This window comes from Leopardus geoffroyi, chromosome A1 (genome assembly GCF_018350155.1).
Source record: "Leopardus geoffroyi isolate Oge1 chromosome A1, O.geoffroyi_Oge1_pat1.0, whole genome shotgun sequence".
In the NCBI taxonomy this organism is placed as follows: Eukaryota; Metazoa; Chordata; class Mammalia; order Carnivora; family Felidae; genus Leopardus; species Leopardus geoffroyi.
In genome coordinates this window covers 151,797,965-151,820,705 of record NC_059326.1, presented here as the reverse complement: position 1 = coordinate 151,820,705, position 22,741 = coordinate 151,797,965, and the positions used below count along the sequence as shown (strand labels likewise).

Here is a 22,741-nt window from a genome sequence, read left to right as displayed (position 1 = left end):
AACAAACATTCAGTAGGGAAGTTTGGAAAACTTATAACGAGATTACCTCCTAACTTTTTTTATAAGAGTATTCTTGTATTCCCCCCCAGCCATCTTTTAATTCCAACAAGAACGCACAGTGTGCCAATTTAGCTCTCTAGCAGCAAAGCCACACATTGTCTTATTGTGGCAATTAGTCAGGAGCTGAGCTTGTCGTTTGAGCCTCTCCTTCTTTTCTTCATGTAGATAATCCTTCACTTGGAGGATCTTTGTCTTTCTGATGGAAATACCTGAATTGGATATTATCAGTCTCAATAAACAGGATATTTCCCATCATCAGTTCTGAAACTGAAGCAAGTGTAGGATGGGTAGTAAAACTTTGCATTTGTCTGTGTGCTTTTTTTTCCCTACAGGTTATTTCCACGATTAATTGCAAGACATGGACAACTAGATTGTCTGTGGAAAGTTTTAGGGTAAATCCAATTTAAAGGTTTCTTTTAAAAATGTAAGCTTATTTGAAAGGATCGTGGCTGTTGCAGCACAAATACCTGGCCACAGTTAGGGATGTGGCCTGGGAAAAAAGAGAACAAAATGAGAATATCTCATCTTTAAAATTAAATCAATTATCTTTAGAACTATATTGTTCTTAGGATAATTTATTTGCTAATGAGATTGAGACAAAAACTATTTAAAAATAAATAAGATGTACGTTAAAAGTGTAATGAAAAATCCAGACTCCTTTGTTTTACAAATTCTGCCAGACAGGCCATATCTCACCCAAGATATATATTTATTAAAATATGTGTTCATCTTTCTACAATCCAGCAGCTGTCAGAAGGTGTCATAGACACCTTCTCTAGCATCCATCTCAGTGTCCTTTTGGCAGCACCCTAGACTCTATATTTTCTTCACTTTCTGAACTTTTTTAATTCAAATCGTCTCTCTCCATCCCTTCTCCTCAGTTTTTCCCTTTTGCTTCTTTTTCCAAATTTCTTACTACAAATGAGTATTTAATGTGAAATCTCTTTCTCTAAAAATATGAGTTATGTAAATCTAATGGAACAAATAAATTTGCACCAGGCTAAAGACCAGAGAGAGCAAAGAACTATCCACAGAAGAATCTGGCAAGGGAGGCCCAGACAGTCCCTCCCTCAAGAAAAGCCAATGCATCTCCTCAGAAAGTATTTCAGTCACCATGTGTTCTCTAAATAGCCTTCTGAAGAATTTCCCAAGGAGATTTCTTCCCAGGGCACTTGGGAAAGGTTCCTTGCATTAGGGTGGGCTTTGGGGAAGGAGTGGATAAAAGAGACCATTAGGTCAGGTTACTAAAGATAGCCTGCCATACACTTTAATCTTGAAAGAAAAAAAAATCATAATGAAACAGTGGAGAGCTTTCTGAATAACAGTAGGAAATTTTCAAATTCAAGTCTGGCTATCCCATTGCCAGAGCATATTTACATCAGATTATATGAAGTTATAAATAGCCTACCTTCTAATGTTTTCATTCCTGAAACTATTTCCCAAAATAGTGCCCTCTTTTGAAATTTGTAACCTTTCTTATTACATGAATCGAGGAGTAAAAAGCAAATTATTATCATTTTCGTAGCTCTTAGGTATATTCAGTGTAGAAAGCCATTTGTCAGTTTCATTTGCCCAAGTATTTTAAATTGATGAGTCGTTTTTAGAGGAAAGCAATAGAATCTAAGTTTAGTCTCCATTTGTGCTCTTTGCCAGTTTCCAGCAGAGCTGGCTGAGAGAAAGCTGAAGGGCACTGATTTAAAATCAGAGTGAATAGGTTAAGTGATTGCACTTTCTTAACAGAGTATTCACCAAAAACACACTTTTAATTTCTTATGTTTATCATTTCCTTAACAAATATAGACTTAATTGTGCCTGGTTGTTTACTTTATTGAAATGTATTTAAAGTTCACATTTTTAAATGAAATATTTCTGTGTGGTAATATCAGCTAAACCTAATTTCTAGACAATTTCATCCTTTAATTTTTATTTTGCTTTTATTGTATCTCTGGTCACAGAGATACCATTAGACACTGCAGTTTTTTATTGTTTTGTTTTGTGTGCATATGTTCAAAAATGTTAAATACTTTTATATTAGGTAATTGCTATCTTCGTATCTGTCTGCTGATTTCTGAACATACATAAACATAGCTTCTTCCCATTGAACACACTTTCCAATGAAATATTTTAAGATTATAATTTATTCCTTTACTCCAACAAATGGTCATATTATTATATGTTTTCTGGAGGCAAGGGGAAATCATGTCTTTCTCCACACACGTCCACAACAACGTCGTGACTGGCTCATTTTTGCTTCTCTTTTATGGTAGTTTGCATCTAAGGAAAATTTAAGGGAAGATGAATCCTAGATTTTTACCCATTGATTAGATGTTACTGAGAAAATTTTGTCTGGTATTTTAAAATAAAGTTTTATATTCTTAAGTCATGGTCCAAAATACAATTCCTTTTTATAATCTCTTGCCTGTATATGCTAGGAAGCCATTTTATTATACCTTACATCTATTTGATTAAATTCATTTTTGTGTTTCATGAAAATATCATAGCTTTAAACAATGTTGAATTATTTGTAACACCTTTATATTAAGATAAGGGAAGTCTACCACTGAAAATCATATATTTTACTCCTTTCCTTTTAGTAGCTCAGAAAAAATGTGTTCTCTTGATATTACTTAAGATTTGATGAATATTAGTGTATCTCTGGAATTTGTTTATTTGATAAATTTTAATTACTGATACCACTATCATTTCAGCCTCCACCATAAGCTAATATTGTAAAAAGAGAGAATTGATCAAGATGTGAAACCTAAAGAGATCTTAAGTTTTGCAATTCCACGTTAAGATAATCAGATAATACAGATTTTTAATAGCTGCTATCAACCTATATTTATTGCAATTTATTCTAAGATCAGAAATCATGACTCAGAAAGTGTTAATAATTACTACCTTAAGGCATTGCCATTATACTAAATACATAAATGGAAGTCATGGAACTTTAATACTAATTCTATACAATTCTATATCAAATGAGTGTAATCAGGTGAAAATCAATTTAAAAACAAATATAATTAAAATGACTACATGGGAGGATATGTACGACAAATATGACAAACAAAGAGTTAAAATCCTATGATACAAAGAACTCCTTGATTAATATGAAAAATACACTCTGGAAAAACAGGCAATTCATACTAATTGTGTGTACACGTGTGTTGTGTACAAACACATAAAAGTAGAAAAACATAAATGAGAATCTGCAGAATACTCCCTAGGGAGAGAGAAAGAGAAAAAGAAGAATAGAAGATATTTCAAACATACCTATCATGATCTATTCCAAAAATAAATTGATAAATGAATTAATATTGTCAAATTGATAACATTTGTCAAACTTTGCTGATGGGTTCAGGGGAGCTTATTTTCCATATCTTCCTTATGCTCCTTATCTTTAAAATAATTTATAATTTGAAAATAACCATCATATAATTCACACAATAAATTATTAAAAAGTCAAATAGTCAAATAATCATTAATGTTTTTTTCAACATGATAAATAATTAAAAATGCAATTAAAGGAATGATAAAAAGGCAAAAAGTTATCAGAGATTTTAAAATGTAGGGTAGTCAATGTTAAGATGGGAAGAATGACAGAGTCAAATTCATACAATGCTGTGGGAGTGTAAATTGGTGTAACCTTTATGAAAATCCATTTGGCAGTAGGTATAAAGAGCATGAAAATGTTCAGCTCATTTTGATCCAGTAATACCATTTCTGGGAATCTAGCCTAAAGACAAAAGACAAATGTGAAAATATATATAGGCACAAATATGTTGATCATTTCTTCATTTATCTATTTAATGAATATTTATAGAGCCCCTACTAAGTGTATTAGCTGCTGAGTCTATAATAGGCATCAAGACAGACAAGGTCTCCGTTCAGTTTTTCCATTGAAGCATTTTTCTAATAACAAGAAATTGAATACAATTTAACTTTCCAGCAACAGGGGAGTTATTTTATATACATAGATATAGATATATAGATATATAGATATAGATATAGATATAGATATCAATGTAAAATTAGAATTTTTGATAGTCAATAATCACATTTATTGAGTAGTTGCCATGTGCTAAGACCTATTTTAATTATTGTTACATACATGTATCATTTCATTTAATCCTCACAAAGCTCCCATGATGTAGTATATTTATTTCCTATTGCTATAACTACCATAACTTTTAGTGGTTTAAAGCAACACAAGTTTCTTTTCTTAACAGTTCTGGAGGTGAGAAGTCAAAATGGGTCTCACTCAGCTAAACTCAAGGTATTGGCAGGGCTATGTCCTTCTGGTGGCTTTACAGGATAATTTATTTTCTTCCCTTTTCTGGATTATTTCTAGCCTCAGATTGTGGCACTTTCTCCATCTTCAAAGCCAGAAAGGTCAGGCTGAATCCTTCTCACATGGCCACATCTCCAAGCTTTCTCATGCCTTTTCCACTTGTAAAAATTCTTTCTTGTGCTTACATTGGGTACACCTGCATAATTCAGGATAACTCCACTCCGATTTCATACTCTGCTAGGTGACTGCCAAACTTAATTCCATCTTCAGTCTAAATGCCTCTTTTCCATGAAACCTAACATAGTCACAGGTTCTAGGGATTAGGACACGGACCTTATTGGAAGGCTGTACTACAGATAGGTTCTATTTTTTATCCTTCTTTTTAGGTAAAATAGAGGAAAGAGATGTTCATTATTTAGTCCAAAGGTCATGCACTTAAAAGTGAGAAGTCTGGTATTCAAACCTGGCTAAGCAAACCAAAACCTGGTCCTTCATCAGTATGCTATATTTCGTAATCACCATGTTCCCAATGTTAAATCCTCTATAATAAAATGAAGTGTTTCAGAGTAAAGATCTGTTAAATGTTAATAGCATTTACCTCTCAGTTTTGAACATATGCATAATTTTTATTCTTCTTTATATGTTTTTGTCATTTTCACATTTTCTTTGATGAATATAGTTATGTACTATTATATTAGCAACTTGATTAAGCTGAGAACTATGTTTTCCAGAAGCCCCTTCCCTGGGTGGTCTGTGTTATTAGCCACAGACAATTGGAGACAGATCTTGAGCTGCAGGTGGTTTCCCATTTTTCCTTTCTCTTCCCATCCCTGAGGCCAGCTCTCCTTCCTGTCTGGCACATCTATTGGCACTAGGCTCGCCACCAGGTATTTTACTGGGCACTCACAGAGACAATAGTCATGAACAGCCAATAACCTTGCATGGGTTTCTACACCAGCCTCCTTTTGTGACTCCATTTCTGCAGCTGATAGGCATAGCGTCTAGATTTCCATGTAAGAGCCAACTCATTGACCTCTCCGAGGGATGGCTAGTTAGTTTTCTCTGGAATTACGACTCCTTTTTTGTTTGTTTGTTTTTACATTTCTAGCTTCTCTCCCAATTGTGGGAGTCCTAATTCCTGTAATACATTTCTTTTTCCTACTACATACACATAGTGCTTCTGCATCTCTGAGTGAATACTGACTGATAAAACTATTGGATTCAGAATTTAGTTGATTTTCATAAAAGAATCAAAATGTGAGGCATTCACCTTGGTGGAAAGAGGCTGCAAGGGCATGTGAGTGGTCAGTGAAGACTTAAAGGACAACTCAGAAATTATCACTGGAGGCTGGAGGAAAGGGAGCTCAGGTTACCTACTGACAGAAATATGAGCCTTACCTGTGGTAACATGTAAATGAGAAAGGTTATCTAAGAAACTCATTGATGTGGCTAAGGAGAAGGTTGAAAGTGCTCGCTGGCTGCTTCTAACTACATGTGGCAAAATGTGAGAAAAGAGATGAACTTACGGACGAAGTGTTTACTTTTTAAGCAGATTTTAGAGGGACTCTAGAGTTAGGTTAGATAAAGGAAAGTTGACCCATCTAGAATAAGGTTCACAAAGTAAGAAATGGCCTCAGGGTAATGATCAATCCAGCCACCTGCTAATAAAATACCGTCTCAGTTTAAAGATGGAGTCAGGAGGGCAGCTTGAACCCTTTATTGAGAATGGAAATCAATTTAGTGACATTCCTCATGGACTCTCTCCACTAGACAAAAACAAGAACAACAAAGCTGTAAGCTCACGTCTTAGACCCTTTTTCCTAGAGGGTTTTTATGGATTTTAAAGGGTATTCTACCACAGCACCCTGACTCTCAGCCCAAGACAAAGAGCCACCTGTTTCAAAGAGGTTTGTGATGTGCTTTTGTCTAATAAACATAAATAATATTCCTGAGAAAGCCACAGTGTTTTTAGGACAATTATATTTGTGGAAGCACTGAAATCTATATTAAATGAAAGAGGGTCAGTTCAAAAGTAAAATAGAGTCCCAATCTTTGTACAGGCAGAAAGCAGGCTGAAAAAGTTAAACAGCTGCCAACATGGGCCATTTCCTATGGAAAAGGAAGGATCCTTAAGAGTGTGGAGCCAATAAGCTGGGCAGTGGAGTTTAAAACCATAGAAAACAGCTCCAAGAAAGCATGACTGGACTCCAGTTAGGAAATTGGCAATGCTGTCCTGGCTGGATTTCAGAAGCTTTGGACTAGTGACTACTACTTTCCCCTCTTCTCCCCTTTTGAATGGGAATGCCCACTGAAGTTCTCTTGCTACCATACATCCCCTCAGACCATCTTGCTATGAGTACATTCAAGTTAGCTACATAGGCTGAGTGGAAAGAAGGTGGACCGGTGAGCCCCCTAGCCATGCCAGGCATCGCAACCAGAACCTTCAAGAACAATGTGGAGAAGAACCAAAGAATCCTTCTAAGACAGGCATAACAGAGGCCCCTGGCAAGCCATCCTAGCCACCCCTGTTGAGACACCCCGGTTGAGACACAGATATCACGTAGAAAAGATAAGCCATCTTTGCTATGCCCTCCTTGGATTCATGACTGACCAAATCATGAATACAATAAAATTGTTGTTGTTTTATACTGTTAAGTTTTGGGATGGAATAAACATGTGATTATATGATACATAATTGAAACAAATATGCACTAATCTTCTAATTCATATAAATAAATAAAACAAATATTGTGAATGTCCCTTTTTTCCCTTTGGACAATTTAGTATTTTTTTTAAATTTTGTAATGTTTATTTATTTTTGAAAGAGAGACAGTGTGTGAGTGGGGGAGAGGCAGAGAGAGAGGGAGACACAGAATCCGAAGTAGGCTCCAGGCTCTGAGCTGTAAGCACAGAGCCCAACATGGGACTCGAACCCATGAACCGCAAGATCATGACCTGAGCCAAAGTCAGACACTTAATCGACTGAGCCACCCAGGTGCCCCTAATTTAGTAATTTAAACTTAAAAACTTAGATAATTATACATCTTAATGTTACTAATCAAAGGGTGTCAGTTGGTCTTTAATTCAAAGGCTGCCTCTCCCTAAACATTTCTAAGTGGCCTGAAGTTGGAAGTTGCCTTTGCCTCTTCTTTTTCCCCATAACTCTTCACTGTTTGTGCCATTCATCTGGCATTCCCTCTAAACTGTCTTGTGAGATGGGTATAAGAGATTTCATTACAAAGGGTAAGGTACTAAGGCATGTATTTTAGCAGATACAAAGGTATATAAGGTGGTATTCTTACCCTCAAAGAACTCAGTCTTACAAGCTACTCACATGATTTGTATAAGAGAATATATGACTTTGATACAGGAATGACAAAACTTTGTTCCATAAAGAAATTCAGAATATTATGAGGGTTTAAAGGGGAGAGCCCATTTACTAGAGGATATAGATAAGTGTAAATTTAGGGGATATAGTGGAGCTAAAAATGAGATCATGGAGGCTTCTGGCCTATTCATCTGTGGATTCCTCAAGGACCTGTTAGAATTTTGAATTTATAGAAGCTCAATAATTGTTGAATTCATTATTGGGCAAATTCTATAATGTTAGAAAAGAATCATTTGAGGGGTCCTTGGGTGGTTCAGTCAATTGAGTGTCTGACTCTTCATTTTGGCTCAGATCATGATCCCAGGGTCATGTGATCGATCCCCACATCAGGCTCCACACTGGGCATGGAGTCTGCTTAAGATCATCTCTCTCTCCCTCTGCTTCTCTCCCCTGCTCGCTGTCTCTCTCACTGTCTCGTTTGCTCTGTAAAATAAAAAAAAAGAAGAGAATCATTTGATTATCTTGTGTTCTAGGATAATAATTTTGACAGTAGGAGTTTTTGGGTTTTTGCTTTTTGTGAAGTTTTTTGCTACTGATTTCTATGAGATGCAGAGAAGTTTACATACAAAGCCCTTGTGACAGTTTTAGATAAAGTCACTGTAAAAAGTGTAAGTCATTAGATAAAAGAGGGTAGAATTTACTGATATTTCCCATGCAACAATATTTTTGCCATGTACCTAGAGTAACAAGGTTAGATGACTTCAACATGAAAGTCCATGCAGTTTGTTCAAGATATTTTGAAAAGTTCTCCATTTTCTCACCATGTTATAAATTGTAATGTTTATAACCATCAGGTAAATGAAAACAGAAGAGAAAGAAAATCAAATTCGGAATAGAGCTATAAAAACAAAAGAATAGAATAAGGTCCTTTATGTCACTGAGATAAATTGTTACATCCTCTTATGTTCTACATCATGGACTTCTAACACGTTCACAACTTGTATGTGTCATATGGGCATAAGCTATTTCTCATCCTCCTACTCAGACTTCCTTCCTAATAGCAAGTTGTTCCAAAATATCTTGTCAGCAAGACTTTGCTGCTGCTTGAAGACAAACTTGATTCTGAAACCCTTTGCTCTTTGCAAAAGAAAGAAAAATAATGTTGTTTTATTTCCAGTGTCAGAATATAAATCAGTATCATAGATAATTTCAGCATTTTATGAGTGCTTAAATTAAATGCATGTAAAACACAATGGCCTATTCTTGATAATATTTGAATTGTAAAATGGATTCTGCATAGATATGAAACATTCCTCAAATTCTTGATTTTCTTTACTGTTTTTAGATTCTTTTCCTTTTTTACAATCTGTATGTTTCTAGTTAAGCAAAACTATTGATAATTATGATGTCTTTGACACAATGTAGAGAAAAACCTCAAGGTACCTTAATATAATTACATAAATCATAGATTGTTTAAAAAAATAATCCATCAACCCTAGCCCCAATTCATGTGAAAATTGCAAAAGGCTGTGATAAAACCTTAGCCCAGAAATTGAACATGGCTTATCCTGGCCATTGCTTAGGCTTCAGAGATCTCCATAACCCTACCCTCAAACTTCTAGAGTGGAGACAATGTCCCCACCAAGTCAGCCCTCACTGCCTACAGTTTAGTGTTGGACCCCAGTGTCTAGCTCAGAAACATGAGCAAGGAGTAAAGTTTGGGACCAAAAAACCATTCACTCGGTGCTGACTGATGCCCACATTCAACAGTTGCAGTGCTGGAGCTGGAATTTCCACTGAAAGGATGTCAACTAGCTGGGAATAGGACACACTTTTGTGGTGGTCATAAAATATCCCTAACCCATAAAGAAATGGTCATCAAGGGACAGTAAACATACTCATTGATTCATTCATTTATTCATTTGTCTAATCATTCATATACACACATATCTGTTTTTTTAGTACTTTTAGGTACTTTTATGTTGGTGAATCAAAAAGAAGTCAGTGGAGGGGCACCTGGGTGGCCCAGTCCGTTAAGCATCTGACTCTTGTTTCAGCTCAGGTCATGATCTCACAGTTAGGGAGATAGAGCCCAGCGTCGGGCTCTGTGCTGACAGCATGGAGCCTGCTTGGAATTCTCTCTCCCTCTCTCTCTGCTCCTCCCCCACTTGTCCTCTATCTCACTCCCTGTCCCTCAAAATAAATAAATACACATTGTTTTCAAAAGTCAGTGGAAATGTTATTGAAGATGAAGGTCAATTGAGCAAGATTCTGGAATTGGTGCTAAGTGTGCAAGTAAAGGTGTAATATTGGAAAGGGTGAGACTATCTCTTGCCTGAGGTAATAGAGAAGAAGATCTAGATGAGTTAAAAAGAAATTCTGGAGTAGAGAGAGTAAAGTTGAAGGAACTCTGATCAGAAGCCAACTCTGATCTCAATAAAGAGGTGATTCTGATTGTAGTACAAAAGGAAGGAAGAGCATGCCTTTGGGGCTTGAGGAGATTGGAAAGCACTGAAACATTAGAAATACTAGGATATTGACAGGGTGACAAGAAGGATTCATATGAAGTCAAATCACGGGTTTTATGAGCTATAGGTTCTGCTGAAGTGGGTCAGGATAGATAGGTATATCATAAACATAGTCAATTTTAGATTCATGACAGTCTTGATTAGGAGCTTGAAAGTCAAGTTGGAGAAAATGGTCAGTAGAATTATGTTCAAGACCAAGGAGGTAGAAATGTTAGCATGATATAAGATAATGGGAAATATCTAAAGTACAAAAGATTGAGGAGACCATTTTAAGATTCGGGGCATTTCATGATCAGAAACAAACAATAAACTTTCATAGTTTATAATTTTTTTCAGATTTGTCTTCCAGAATTTTTTCATCACTGAGCCTCAGCTCCTCTCTGATATAAACTCCTTATGTGATCTCCATCAAATGCGTAAGCTTCAAGCTAGTCCTGACCTAAACTTTGATCTATGCCCTGTCCCTGCAATTCAATTCTTAGGCCTTTATCTCATTCCTGACATACGACTGAGTCCACTTGTAACTGATCACTACCTAAATCAGGTCTCACCTAAGTAGAAGGTGAATGATAGGGACAGAATGAGCTGTAGGCTTAGAGATTAGACATGATTATCAGTAACGAGATGATAGAAATGAAGGAAGGCATTAGACTGGATTAAAAAAAGATGTAGATTACCTGTTACACATACTGTTATTAAAGAAAATCTTGATAATACTGTAAGTTCAATTTATTTTAGAAAAAATGGAACACATATAGACATTAAAAATTTGTGAATTGGGGCGCCTGGGTGGCTCAGTCAGTTGGGCGGCCGACTTCGGCTCAGGTCATGATATCACGGTCTGTGAGTTCGAGCTCCGCGTCGGGCTCTGTGCTGACAGCTCGGAGCCTGGAGCCTGTTTCAGATTCTGTGTCTCCCTCTCTCTGACCCTCCCCCGTTCATGCTCTGTCTCTCTCTGTCTCAAAAATAAATAAACGTTTAAAAAAATTTTTTTAAATAAATAAAAATTTGTATATTAAAATAGTCAAGTAAATATATATCTGGGAATCTAGCAAGTTATTGATAGCATGACATGTGATTGGGTCTTGAGTGCAATAGGATGACAACTGAAACTATAAGACAAATGATGGACAAAATAAGAGGCTCAGAAATGATTTAGAATAGTAGTATAGAATTTGAAAGATTTTTTTGAAAAAGATTTGCAACTCCCTAGGAATTGTTTAGTGAGGGGTCATTAAGAAAATGATCACATCAAAGGTAAAGCCAAGTGTCTATAAAAGGAAGAATATGGGAATGTGTTTGATGGTGTAGAAAAATGAATTGACAAGGTTGGGAAAAGATGAGAGTAAAGGAACAGTTGAGGTTGAAGTGTGTCAAAGGAATAGGGTGTGACTTAGATGGGAATCTACATATCATTTGGTAAAGCAGAGAATGTTTGACTTTCACCTTTGGTGATCATTGGGAATAAGGAACTGACAGATATTGGATTTGGGGAATAAACTAGAAGGTCATAGTAAAAAAGAAAAACAGGATATGTAATCTTTGCTGTTGGCAGAATTTGTAGTTTTTAAAACCACAGAGGCCTGACTGGGGACTAGGATGCTGGTGTGATCTTGAAAACTTGCTTCCTCTGCTTGGTTCTGTTGCTGATAACAGCTTCATGTTGGAAGAGCGGTTGTTGGAGGACTGCCCCTCAGTACATTTGCCTCCTACATGCTGAGCTCTGATATGAAGAGAGAGGATGTTACATGCAAGAGATCTAGGCCACCTTGCTCAGGAATTACGTTGAAATGAATCAGCTATGTGAAGTTAAATAGATTGGCACTTTATTGGTGAAGTGAAGATTTGCTAACTATAGCGTTATATCAAGTTGTAGAAATCAGGGCCCGAAATAGTCAGGACAGTATTGCACAATTGCTGACTCAAGAGGGCCTCAATATTTCCTTCCACTAAACAGCAAAAGCAGCAACTAGTTTTCATCCTTAAACCAAAACATGCATTAGAGGAATGCCTTTCATACTGACCAGTCTACTCTTCTTTTACAGTATCACTTTATGGTATAATTTGAAGAGCTCCAGATAAGAGGATAAGAGTGTTCATGCCCTTAAGTTACTAAATTATTTTTCCATATCATAGTGATGTCAGAAGTGGGATGATCCCCATAACTCTGGGAGGATCGACATGATCATATTTCCATGTTATAAAGATGGTTTTGACACTAAAATGGAGGGTAGATTGGTAGAGGTTCCAGGAAGAACATATTGGAAATAAATCAAGAAACTGCTGTTAAAATCTGGTGAGAACTGATGATCTATTGACAAACAGAATATGACTAATTAGATATGAAGCAAAGGATGAAGTACAGAGAGAAAAGTAACTAGCATGAAAGCAAGATCTCTGGTTTGTGTGGAGATACCCTTTCTGAGATAGGGAACATAAATAAGGTTAGCATGTGTGAAAGCAAAGATCCAAATTCAGTTTTAGGCATGTTGACTTCAGATATTCAATTTTAGATATGTTGGAGACATCCAGCAGGCAGCAAGATAAATAGTTCAATAGATAGGTAGTTAGGTAGACAGATAGATATGTAGACATAGGTAGGTAGATACTGAATATTGAAAATATATATTGAAATATATATTGAAATATATTCAGTATTCAGTATCTACCTACCTATGTCTACATATCTATCTGAATATTGAATATATTTCAATATATTTATATATTGAATATATATTGACATTTATTTATAAATATATATTCAATATATAAATACTCAATATTCAGTATAAATATCAGTATATAAATATCAATACAAATATTTCAGTATTGAATATCTACCTACCTATGTCTACATATCTATTATCTATCTATGTATCCATCTATCTATGAGCTCAGAGTATACAGAGTTGGTGAAGTCGTGGGTCATCCAGCGAGCAAATAGAGAAATATTCCAGACAACATATTTTAATTTTAACATGTTTGAAATTTGAAGGTATAATTGAACAAAGAGCAGTAGACCAAGGACTATCTTAACAAAAGCTCAGTTGAAAAAGAAATTATTGTATGCAAACTCTTGGGACTTAATTGATTAGTTTCCTCATAGTTGTTTGTGCATTTAATGCTTACCACGGAAAAAGGAGCAGTGTATCCCTGTGTGTATAGTGTGTACATGTGTACATGCAAATGAGTGTGGAACAAAAAGTACCATGTGTATATATGTATAGATACTTTGTATATGGGTATCCATAACATTCTTGTGAATAAATATGTATGAGGAAATACTAAAATTTTGTTCCTAAGGGCTAAGAGGAACACTAGTTTTTGGATGATGAGGAAGGAAATGTTTGTTATGTGGGTATGATTACTTTGCTTATAGTTCTGCTTCTACTGTGGTATAAAGTTAAACTTAAAGCCACTCAAGGAAGTTCACGAATATTCTATTCAATAATTTAAAGGTTAGAAAGCATGCTTTTCCAGGGAAAGACCTTCTCCACCGCAAAAAACTCTTAAAGAGTCAACTGTAAATTCTTGTGTGTGTGTGTGTGCACGCGTGCGCACACACGCTCACATGTACACCACACACACACAGGCACACAGAATTTTTTAACCCATGGAAGGAAAAAAATTTTTGAGCATGATGATCATAGTGAAGCACTTAAACCAAAAGAACTATAAGCAAAAACTAAAATAAATCAGTTATGACTAAATAATTAACTTAAAACTTAGTAGTGTTTCTCCTACAGTAATACAGATTTGAACATTTTGATCAATTCTGCATAAGCTTAATGTGTCAATTCTTAATACACTGGATAACTTAGTATTGAAAATTAGGTTGAAAATGACTATCATTTCTTGTTCTCCTTATTTGTATCTATGATTCTTATTATTCTTGACATTTACACTAAACTCACATTTTTATAGATCTATCATCTTCTTCATAAGCCCACACCATTTAATGAATTTTGTGCTTGAAGTTGCCTAAAAACTATTCAGAATTCTTCTATAAAGAAATAGACTTCCCTAATGTCCCTACATTGAATATATAAATAATAGAAGAATTTTAGGGTAGAGGTTCTATATATGAGACTCATATTTGTCTCTTCTGAGTTTGTAATTCCTTGAGAACTGACAAATGGAGCACAAAATGTTAATTTTATTATGGATAAAGTTTATCAGAGAGAATGAATTTTGATCTGTGACCAAATGAGTTAGCTAAATTAATTTATCAGATTTGAATGGGTAAGAACAGATGCCCCCAGAGAGATAGAGGCTGCTCTTAAGAGCTTAACTGTAGTGTAGAAAGTAGAAACAAATGCATGTGTCAGAAGGGTATGGCTCTGCAAAAGTACAAAAAGTACATTCAACTTTTCTTTTAAACTCATCCCTCATGTAAGTGACTCCAGTCAGTGAAGGAAGGAAAAAGGAAGGAGGGAGAAAAATTAAAAGCATTCCTCTTACACTTTTCCTTTCTGGGAAAGTGGAGAAGAAATTTGCTTTCCTCTGTGAAAACATGGGCAGTTTAAAATGCATCTCTATTTCACAGGTAATAAACAACAAGGACACATCTATTACTCAATGCATATAAAGTTCCTTTTATTAAGCCAGATGATAGAAATCAGTGTAATGTTAGGGAGACTCAAGTCAGTTCTATACTTTGATGTTCCATTGCAGTTTCTTTTCATTGTTTTAGGTAGTTTAAATTAGTGATTCTCATCTCATTTTTTAAAATGTTTTAAGTATTTTTATGTGCCCATTATAATCTTAATAAGTATTTAAATTTTTTTTTAACATTTATTCATTTTTGAGAGAGACAGAGCACCAGGAGGAGAGGGGCAGAGAGAGAGGGAAAGACAGAATCCGAAGCAGGCTCCAGGCTCTGAGCTGTCAGCACAGAGACCAATAAAGGGCTTGAACTCATGAAACGTGAGATCATAACCTGAGCCAAAGTCAGATGCTTAACCGACTGAGACACCCAGGCACTCCGATAATCTTAATAAGTATTTTAATGGACACTTAATCAAATTTCATTTTTTATATATTTATATTATTTAATGCAATTACAAAATGTTCTGCTTTTAACCTATCTGCCCTTGCTTTACTCTGTTTTAGAGAGTCACTACAGATAGCTTTAAATGCATTTTTAGGGAAAATTAATTGATATATAACATTATCTCAGTTTTGGTTGTACAATATAATAGTTTAATATATAATATATATTATATAACATGATATATATGTTGTATAGTATATGTCAATTATATATTTATATGTAATATATATTATGAAATGAGTACCACAATAAGTTTAATTAACATCCATCATGACATATTTATAATTTTTTTTCTGTAATGAGAATCTTTAAGATTTACCATCCTAGCATCATTAAAGTATATTATTAACTGCAGTGACCATGCTGTATATTACATCCCCAGGACCTCTTTAGCTTATAACTGGAAGTTTGTACCTTTGACCACCTTCACACACTGTGCCCACCCCTTCACCCCCTGTCTCTGGCGGTGACCATTCTGTTCTACCTGTCTTTCTGTCTCAATTTCACATGGCATAATGCCCTTGAGATCCATTCATGTTATTATAAATGGCAGGATTTCCTTCTTTTTTATGGCGGAATCTTATTTATATAAATATATTCACCCATTCATCTGTTGATGGACACTTAGTTTGTTACCATGTCTTGGCTATTATAAATACTACTGCAGAAAACATGGGGGTACAAATATCTTTTTCAGTTAGTGATACCATTTTCTTCAGATAAATACCAAGAAATGGAATTGCTGGATCAAATGGTAATTCATTTTTCATTTTTTGAAGAACCTCCATACTATTTTCCATAGTGACTACACCAATTTACATTCCCATCAACAGTGAAAAAGGATTCCCCTTTCTATACATCCTTGCCAACATCTTTTTTGTCTTTTTAATAATAGTCATTCTAACAGGTATGAGGTGATATCTCACTGTGGTTTTGATTTACATTTCCCTGATGATTAGTGATGTTAAACACCTTTTCATGTACCTGTTGGCCATTGGTGTGGAAGTGTCTATTCAGATCATTTTCCCATTTTCAAATTGGATTGTTTGAGCTTTTTTCAACAATCTGTTTAAGTTGTATGAATTCTTTATATATTTTGGATATTAATCCCTTTATGATTTGCAAATATTTTTTCCCATTCAATAGGTAGCCTTTCCAATTTGCTGATGGTCCTTTGCTGTACAGAAGATTTTTAGTTTGATATAGTCACAGTTTTATTTTTTCCTTTTGTTGACTATGTTTTTGTGGTTAAATAAAAAAATTGCCAAAACCAGCGTTAAGGAGCTTATCCTATATGTTTTTTTCTAGGAGTATTATGGATTCAGGTTTTATATTCACATCTTTAGTCCATTTTGAGTTGTTTTTTGTATATGGTGTAAGATAGTGATCCAGTTTCATTGTTGTGCATGTGGCTGTCCAATTTTCCCAACACCATTTGTTGAAGAGACTCCTTTCCTCATTGCATGTTCTTGGTGCCTGTGTCAAATGTATTTTTATAAGATCTTTATCAAAGAGCGTTGACACTCTGATTAATGATCACCAGAATGGTAACTTTTTTTGTAGGGATGAAAGATAAATATTAACAGGGTAGTATTTGAAAGGAAGAGACAAAAGAATTGCATAGGAAGATGGTTAACTTTGAAGTAGATGATTAAAAACTCTTGTAGGGGAGCCTCAGTGGCTCAGTAAATTAAGCGTCAGGTTCTTTATTTTGGCTCAGGTCATGACCTCATGGGTTTGTGAGATTGAGCTCCACACTGACAATGCAGAGCCTGCTTGGGATTCTTTCCCCCTCTCTCTCTGCTCCTCCCCTGCTCATGCTTTCTCTCTTTCAAATAAATAAACTTAAAAAAACAAAAACAAAAACCCTCTTTCTTGTGAAAAAAATCTGTATATTTAAAAGACATAAAAATAAGCAATGTAATCATATTTATCTCAGTTTCTAATCAGGGGCGCCTGGGTGGCTTAGTTGGTTAAACATCTGACTTCACCTCAGGTCACCATCTCAGGGTTCATGGCTTCAAGCCCCACGATGGGCTCTGTGCTGACAGTGCAGAGCGTGGAGCTTGCTTCAGATTCTGTGTCTCCCTCTCTCTCTGCCCCTCCCCCACTTGTACTCTGTGTCTCTGTCTCTCTCTCTGTCTCTCAAAAATAAATAAACATTAAAAAAATTAAAGATATTCTAGTCAGTAAATTAAAGGTAGAAATTGTACTATGTAAAATATCTAACAGCTCATTCCTTCTGTTAATGTTACTAGATTTAATATTACTACAATTATGTGAAACTTGAAACTACCCCAAAGGGAAAAAAATGCCATGAAAATCTTAGTTTTATGATTGAATCACACAATTAACATATAAATTTATAATGTTAAAAGGTAGTATTGTTATGGATCAGTGATTTGGCCTTATTAACATTTCTATTGAAATTAAAAACTTTGATAAATTTGCTTTAGTTTTTCTATCACTACAATTTGCATAGAAATTTAGGTGAATCTAGTGATGATCACAGATTTCATGAAAGGCCTTCAGGTTTCATGAAAGTAGAGATGACATCTGATCACTTTTGTTTACCAACTGTATTCTTTATGCTGAACACACAGTAAGAAAAGTTTTGTTGAATACATGAATAGATTAAGAAACCGGAGGTAACTGAGAACATAGAAAATAGCCTCAGTCTTCTTGGAAGGTCTTGTTAATTTGTAATGGGGCTGAATATTTCTATCTTTTTTTAAATGGAAATACAAAAGTCTCTTTAATAAATGTATTATGTCTAAAGAAGACACATTTTTACGATCCATTTGAAAGCAACTTTATTCCTAAATAGCAGAAATTTGGCTTTAACATATGAAATGGTGTCTTAGAAAGATTTCTCATTCATTATTCCTAGAGGATATTTTAAATAGATTAAGGAGTGTGGTGATAACAGTTATTAAGCTTGGAACAAATGAACTGTTGACCCGCTTTTGTGGGGAACAGAAATTTTCATGTGTACTTTAATTTGTCTAGATTGTCAGTGAACAATAAAAGAAAAAGAACAAGAAAAGCAATACTGTCTACTCCCAGCTCTGAGTCTGGGAACAGATAAAATAATTATTTAATATAAATTGGGGGATTTCCTACCTTTTAAGGTAGAAAAGATGTTGGAAGTGTAAGCATAATGACCACTGGGTAATTTGCAGTTTAAAGCATCTCAGAAAGTGAGACAAATTATGTGCCAAAATAGAAATTAAGATTCAAATCTCAGTTTATTTGCTTTTTAGCAATGTAGTTTTACAGTCTCTCTGTATCTTAGTTATATCATTTATAAAATGAGGATAAGAATAGTCCTATTTCATGAGGGCTATTGTGGGGATTAAGTAAATAAATGATTTAAATAAAATCATTTAAATAAGTGACTAGTGCTATGCCTGGCACGGGGTAGATACCCAATAAGTATTGACACCTCTTTCCCCTCCGAAATGTGGGGAAATTTTGGAAGAAACCAGCTTAAATTATCCCACTAAAAACATGAAGCCAAGCAATCTTAGAAAAGTTTTGTAATATTTAGCATCTTTTAGTAAGATGCTAAAGCAGTTGTATGAAAGTTTTTAATTTAAATAAACATGTTAGTAAGGCCAATGTACTGATTCATGATAATATTGCCTTTTTAGCATCTACTGAGATATGTTTGAAAAAAGAGAGAGATCCAGAATTTCCTACAGATAACTTTGTCTACCCAAGCCTCATAGTAAGGATTTGGTGTGGACTGGATAGGGAAAAAACCATCACTGATAATCGCTGCCAAGAGACCTTCTGAGCATAGGGGCCAGATCCTTGTTCTAACAAGGTCCCTAGGTGATCGTTATGTATACTAAGGTTTGAGATACACTGGTCCCCAGAATAATAATTTTCCTGAGCCCTGAAATAGCTTTTTTTTAATTTATTTTTATTTTTATTTTTTATGACAGCTACTTAGCAGGTTGAGCTTAATCACTGAAAAAGCAGCATACTCTTCTCTCTTTTTTTTCCTTAGGGCAAATGGTATGATTATACATAACAGACAAGTGGAAAGAGTTGTTTTCAGTGCTTGGATCATTGTAAACCTCATCCTACCTTTTTTTTTTTTCTCATCTACCCAGAGTGGTTGGTCCCCTTATGTAGCTGAGCAGTAAGGTTTAGGGAGAAATGAGCTGAATCCCAACATGGATTCTCAGCATAAGCTGGAAACTCACTCTAGGCTGGGTTTACATCAAAATGAACTAGAGTTAAAGACAGAGTCATCAAGATTAATATGAGCTGAGGATTTTTGCCTCGTCTTCATTCCTAATAAGAAGGTACCTTTCTTACATAATTGATGGATAGGCTTCATGATTTGCAGACTTCTATTTTTTAACTGTTGGTTTAGCTGTTACTATTTTACCAATTCCCAGATCCATTCTCATGCCATTAATAATGCCAGAGAGCAGCTGTGTTAAAGCTGAGGCTGTCTCCTGACTTTACTAGCCTTTGAGGTCACCAACTATAAGTAGTTCAAAGGAATTCTGCTCCCTTCAAGGTCTGATGTTTCTCCCACCTGTTATACTCTTAGGGCAGCTCCCAACTTCATTTACTAATATAATCCTTCTGCATTTATTCCTCTGGTTGTTCTTCTATTTTTCCAATGAATATTGTCATTCTCTTATCTTTGTAATATTCATCTATCTTAACCTCTATTACTAAAATGTCTTTCCAGGATCACATCGCACACTCCTAATTTTTAGGATTCTCATGTAATGGTTCAACCAATAAGCTGCTCCTGCCTTGTAAAAATCAGCTTTGGAGGCTTCCTCTTGAGTTTATCTGTTCCTTCTTCAGCTGTTCTGGTATATTTCAGCCTATTGATAAGTTCTCCATTGGCAATATGTTAAGATTTTCAAGTTATGTCCCTTATGAGAGAAGACATAAAAAGAAAGCTAGGAACTGTATGAACACACAAGTACAAACAAGTAAGTGCTTTTGATATTGCATCAAATATGGTACCAAATGCCCTGATCTGGTGTTCATGAGTTTGATATCAATTCCGACATTTTGATGTTCTAAATCAAAGACGTGGCTAAGATCACAGTTACTATGGAGACCTCAAAAAGAATGGCTGACCTTTAATGAGTTCTTTGTATCATCAATGAAAGATACATGAAAAAGAAAGGTATTTAAGATGCCCAATATTTCATTGAGAATTTCTTTTTACTAAGATTTTGTGAGGTCCAGGTTTATATTCTTTTGTGCCTGATATGAATAGTTCCTTATTATTAATATTAAATACCATTTAGTATTAAAGAATTCCTAATATAACTTTTGTTTGTTTCCCAAGCTTTCCAGGGTTTTATTATTTTGTTATGCATTTGAAACAATTTGTAAAAGTAATCATCAGTCATTGATGTCAGAGGCATAGAAAAACAGCTATTTTTGTTTACCTAACCAGCCCAATTTAGGCTTTGTAGCATTTTAAACTAGGGAGAAATGTTACTCACTGTAAGTTGGGCTTCAACCAGGAGAGCACTGCCATTAGCTATTGCCTCTTACAAGCTATGAATGCCTGTCTTAGAAGAGAGACACATAAGTTAGGAGCACAGACTCAAAAGGATCAAATGGAAAGCTCAGAGAATAAGTGGTACAATCTGTAAGTAAAGTTCCAGCACTCTTCTTTTGCTCATTCAGAAATGGATGTTTCTGACTCATTCACCTTATCTGAATGGGGACTTCCTACTTTAATATATACAATATTTGATGAGAAAGATGGTTCTTCCTAACCATTAAGCTTTCAGGAAAAAAAAAATCTTCCTACAGAAATATACCTGCCATCTTTTTCTTTTTCTTTTCCCCACTGTGCCCAAAGGCCTTGATGAATATATGCAATACACACACACAATAATATGAATGCTTTTTTAAATGTGTATTTATTTATTTGTTTTGAGAGAGAGAGACACATACACACAGCATGAGCAGGGGAGGGGCAGAGAGAGAAGGAGAGAGAATCCCAAGCAGGCCTCTTGCTGTCATTGCAGATAGCACTGATGCAGACTCTTCCCATGAACTGTGAGATCATGACCTGAGCTGAAATCAAGAGTTGTATGCTCAATTAACTGAGCCACCCAGGCACCCTTATATTTGTTTTCTGTTGATGTATAACAAATTACTACAAACTTAGCATCTTAAACAGCACATATTTATCATCTCACGGTTTCTTTGGGACAGGATTTTGGACATGGATTAGTTTGCTTTTCTTCTCTGGCTCTCATTGGACTTCACTTCAGATGTCAGCAGGGCTGGGTTCTCATCTGGAAGGTCGTCTTGGGATGAATCTACTTCCAAGCTCATTCAAGCTTAGACAGAATTCATTTTGTTGTGGCTATATGACCAAGGCCTGTAGGTCCTGTAGGCTCTCTCAACTTCTTCCTACCTGGGCCTCTCCATAAATGGCTCACACTGTCACAGTTTGCTTCATTTAGGCAGACAGAAGAGTGAGAGTGGAACATTTTGGAATTCTCTAGGCTCTGGTGTTAAAAAAAAATGAGAGCTGATCTTTTGCTAACAGGCCACATCAAGGAGCAAGAGCTTTATTGGGGGTTTTGCTGCAGCCAGTCTAAAACCAGGAATTGTAAAGATTCCTGTGCAGTACATTTCTCTGCACCAGTCGCCTATGTATTCTGGAACTCACAGAAGAATTGGCATAATGAATCATACATCAATTTCAGTTCATGGGCTTATATTTATTAATCCTTTACTTCCTAAACTTCCTGGTATTTCCAACTTGTGACATCTGTAAAGATACATACCAGCCCTCTTCTCTATTCCTCTACTACTTAACTTCCATCCTCACCCCCCAGGTAATTTCACTCATTTCTGTGACCTCAGAGCCAATCTATTATGCCAGTGATTCCTAAAACCATCTATGTAAAGCCCAGACTTCTCTTTCCATATGAAGTCCTACATCAAAATTGACCTCCAACATTTTACTAAGATGTACTGCAGGTAGCTGAATCTAAATAGTCCAAAATTTAACTCATCACATTCTTTCCCCTCTCTCACTCACACCTCCCAGTTCTGATCCTCTTCCTCTCACTAAAAAACAATACCATCCACTCAGTGGCTCACTTCACCAGCATGGGACTTCTTTGCTCTTTTCTCTTCCTTACCGTTTTCAAATTAACAAATACTGGCATTTCAACCTGAGCCTCATTTAAAATGTTAATGATGAATGTTGCATATTTTCAGCACAGATATATAAAGTATAATCATAAAATTAAACCCATAAACCCATCACTCAAATTAAATAATAAAGTCACTGTTAGTTTGTGTTGAATTTCACTTTGTGTTTGTCTGTAGAGCATCCTAGTTCTCCCCCAGAGTTAGTTACTGTTCTAAAGGCTGTGTTCATCATTGTCTTCTTCTATGTATCCCCCAACAACATGTTTAACAATGCCTGGTTTTGAATTCTATAAAAATGGTCTTCTAATGTA

General features: G+C 35.4%; 1 long non-coding RNA gene across 5 annotated transcripts in view; it reads left to right on the top strand.

The window, feature by feature from the left end:
• Positions 1 to 22,741, top strand: part of LOC123608157 — a 179,208-nt gene that overhangs the window by 25,096 nt on the left and 131,371 nt on the right. Inside the window, exon 3 of one of the 5 annotated variants that reach the window (XR_006717123.1) lies at positions 10,544 to 10,623. The exons of the other annotated variants lie outside the window; for them this stretch is intronic. This is a non-coding gene — a long non-coding RNA (uncharacterized LOC123608157). The remainder of the gene's footprint in view (positions 1 to 10,543; positions 10,624 to 22,741) is intronic. 5 annotated transcript variants of the gene reach the window in all.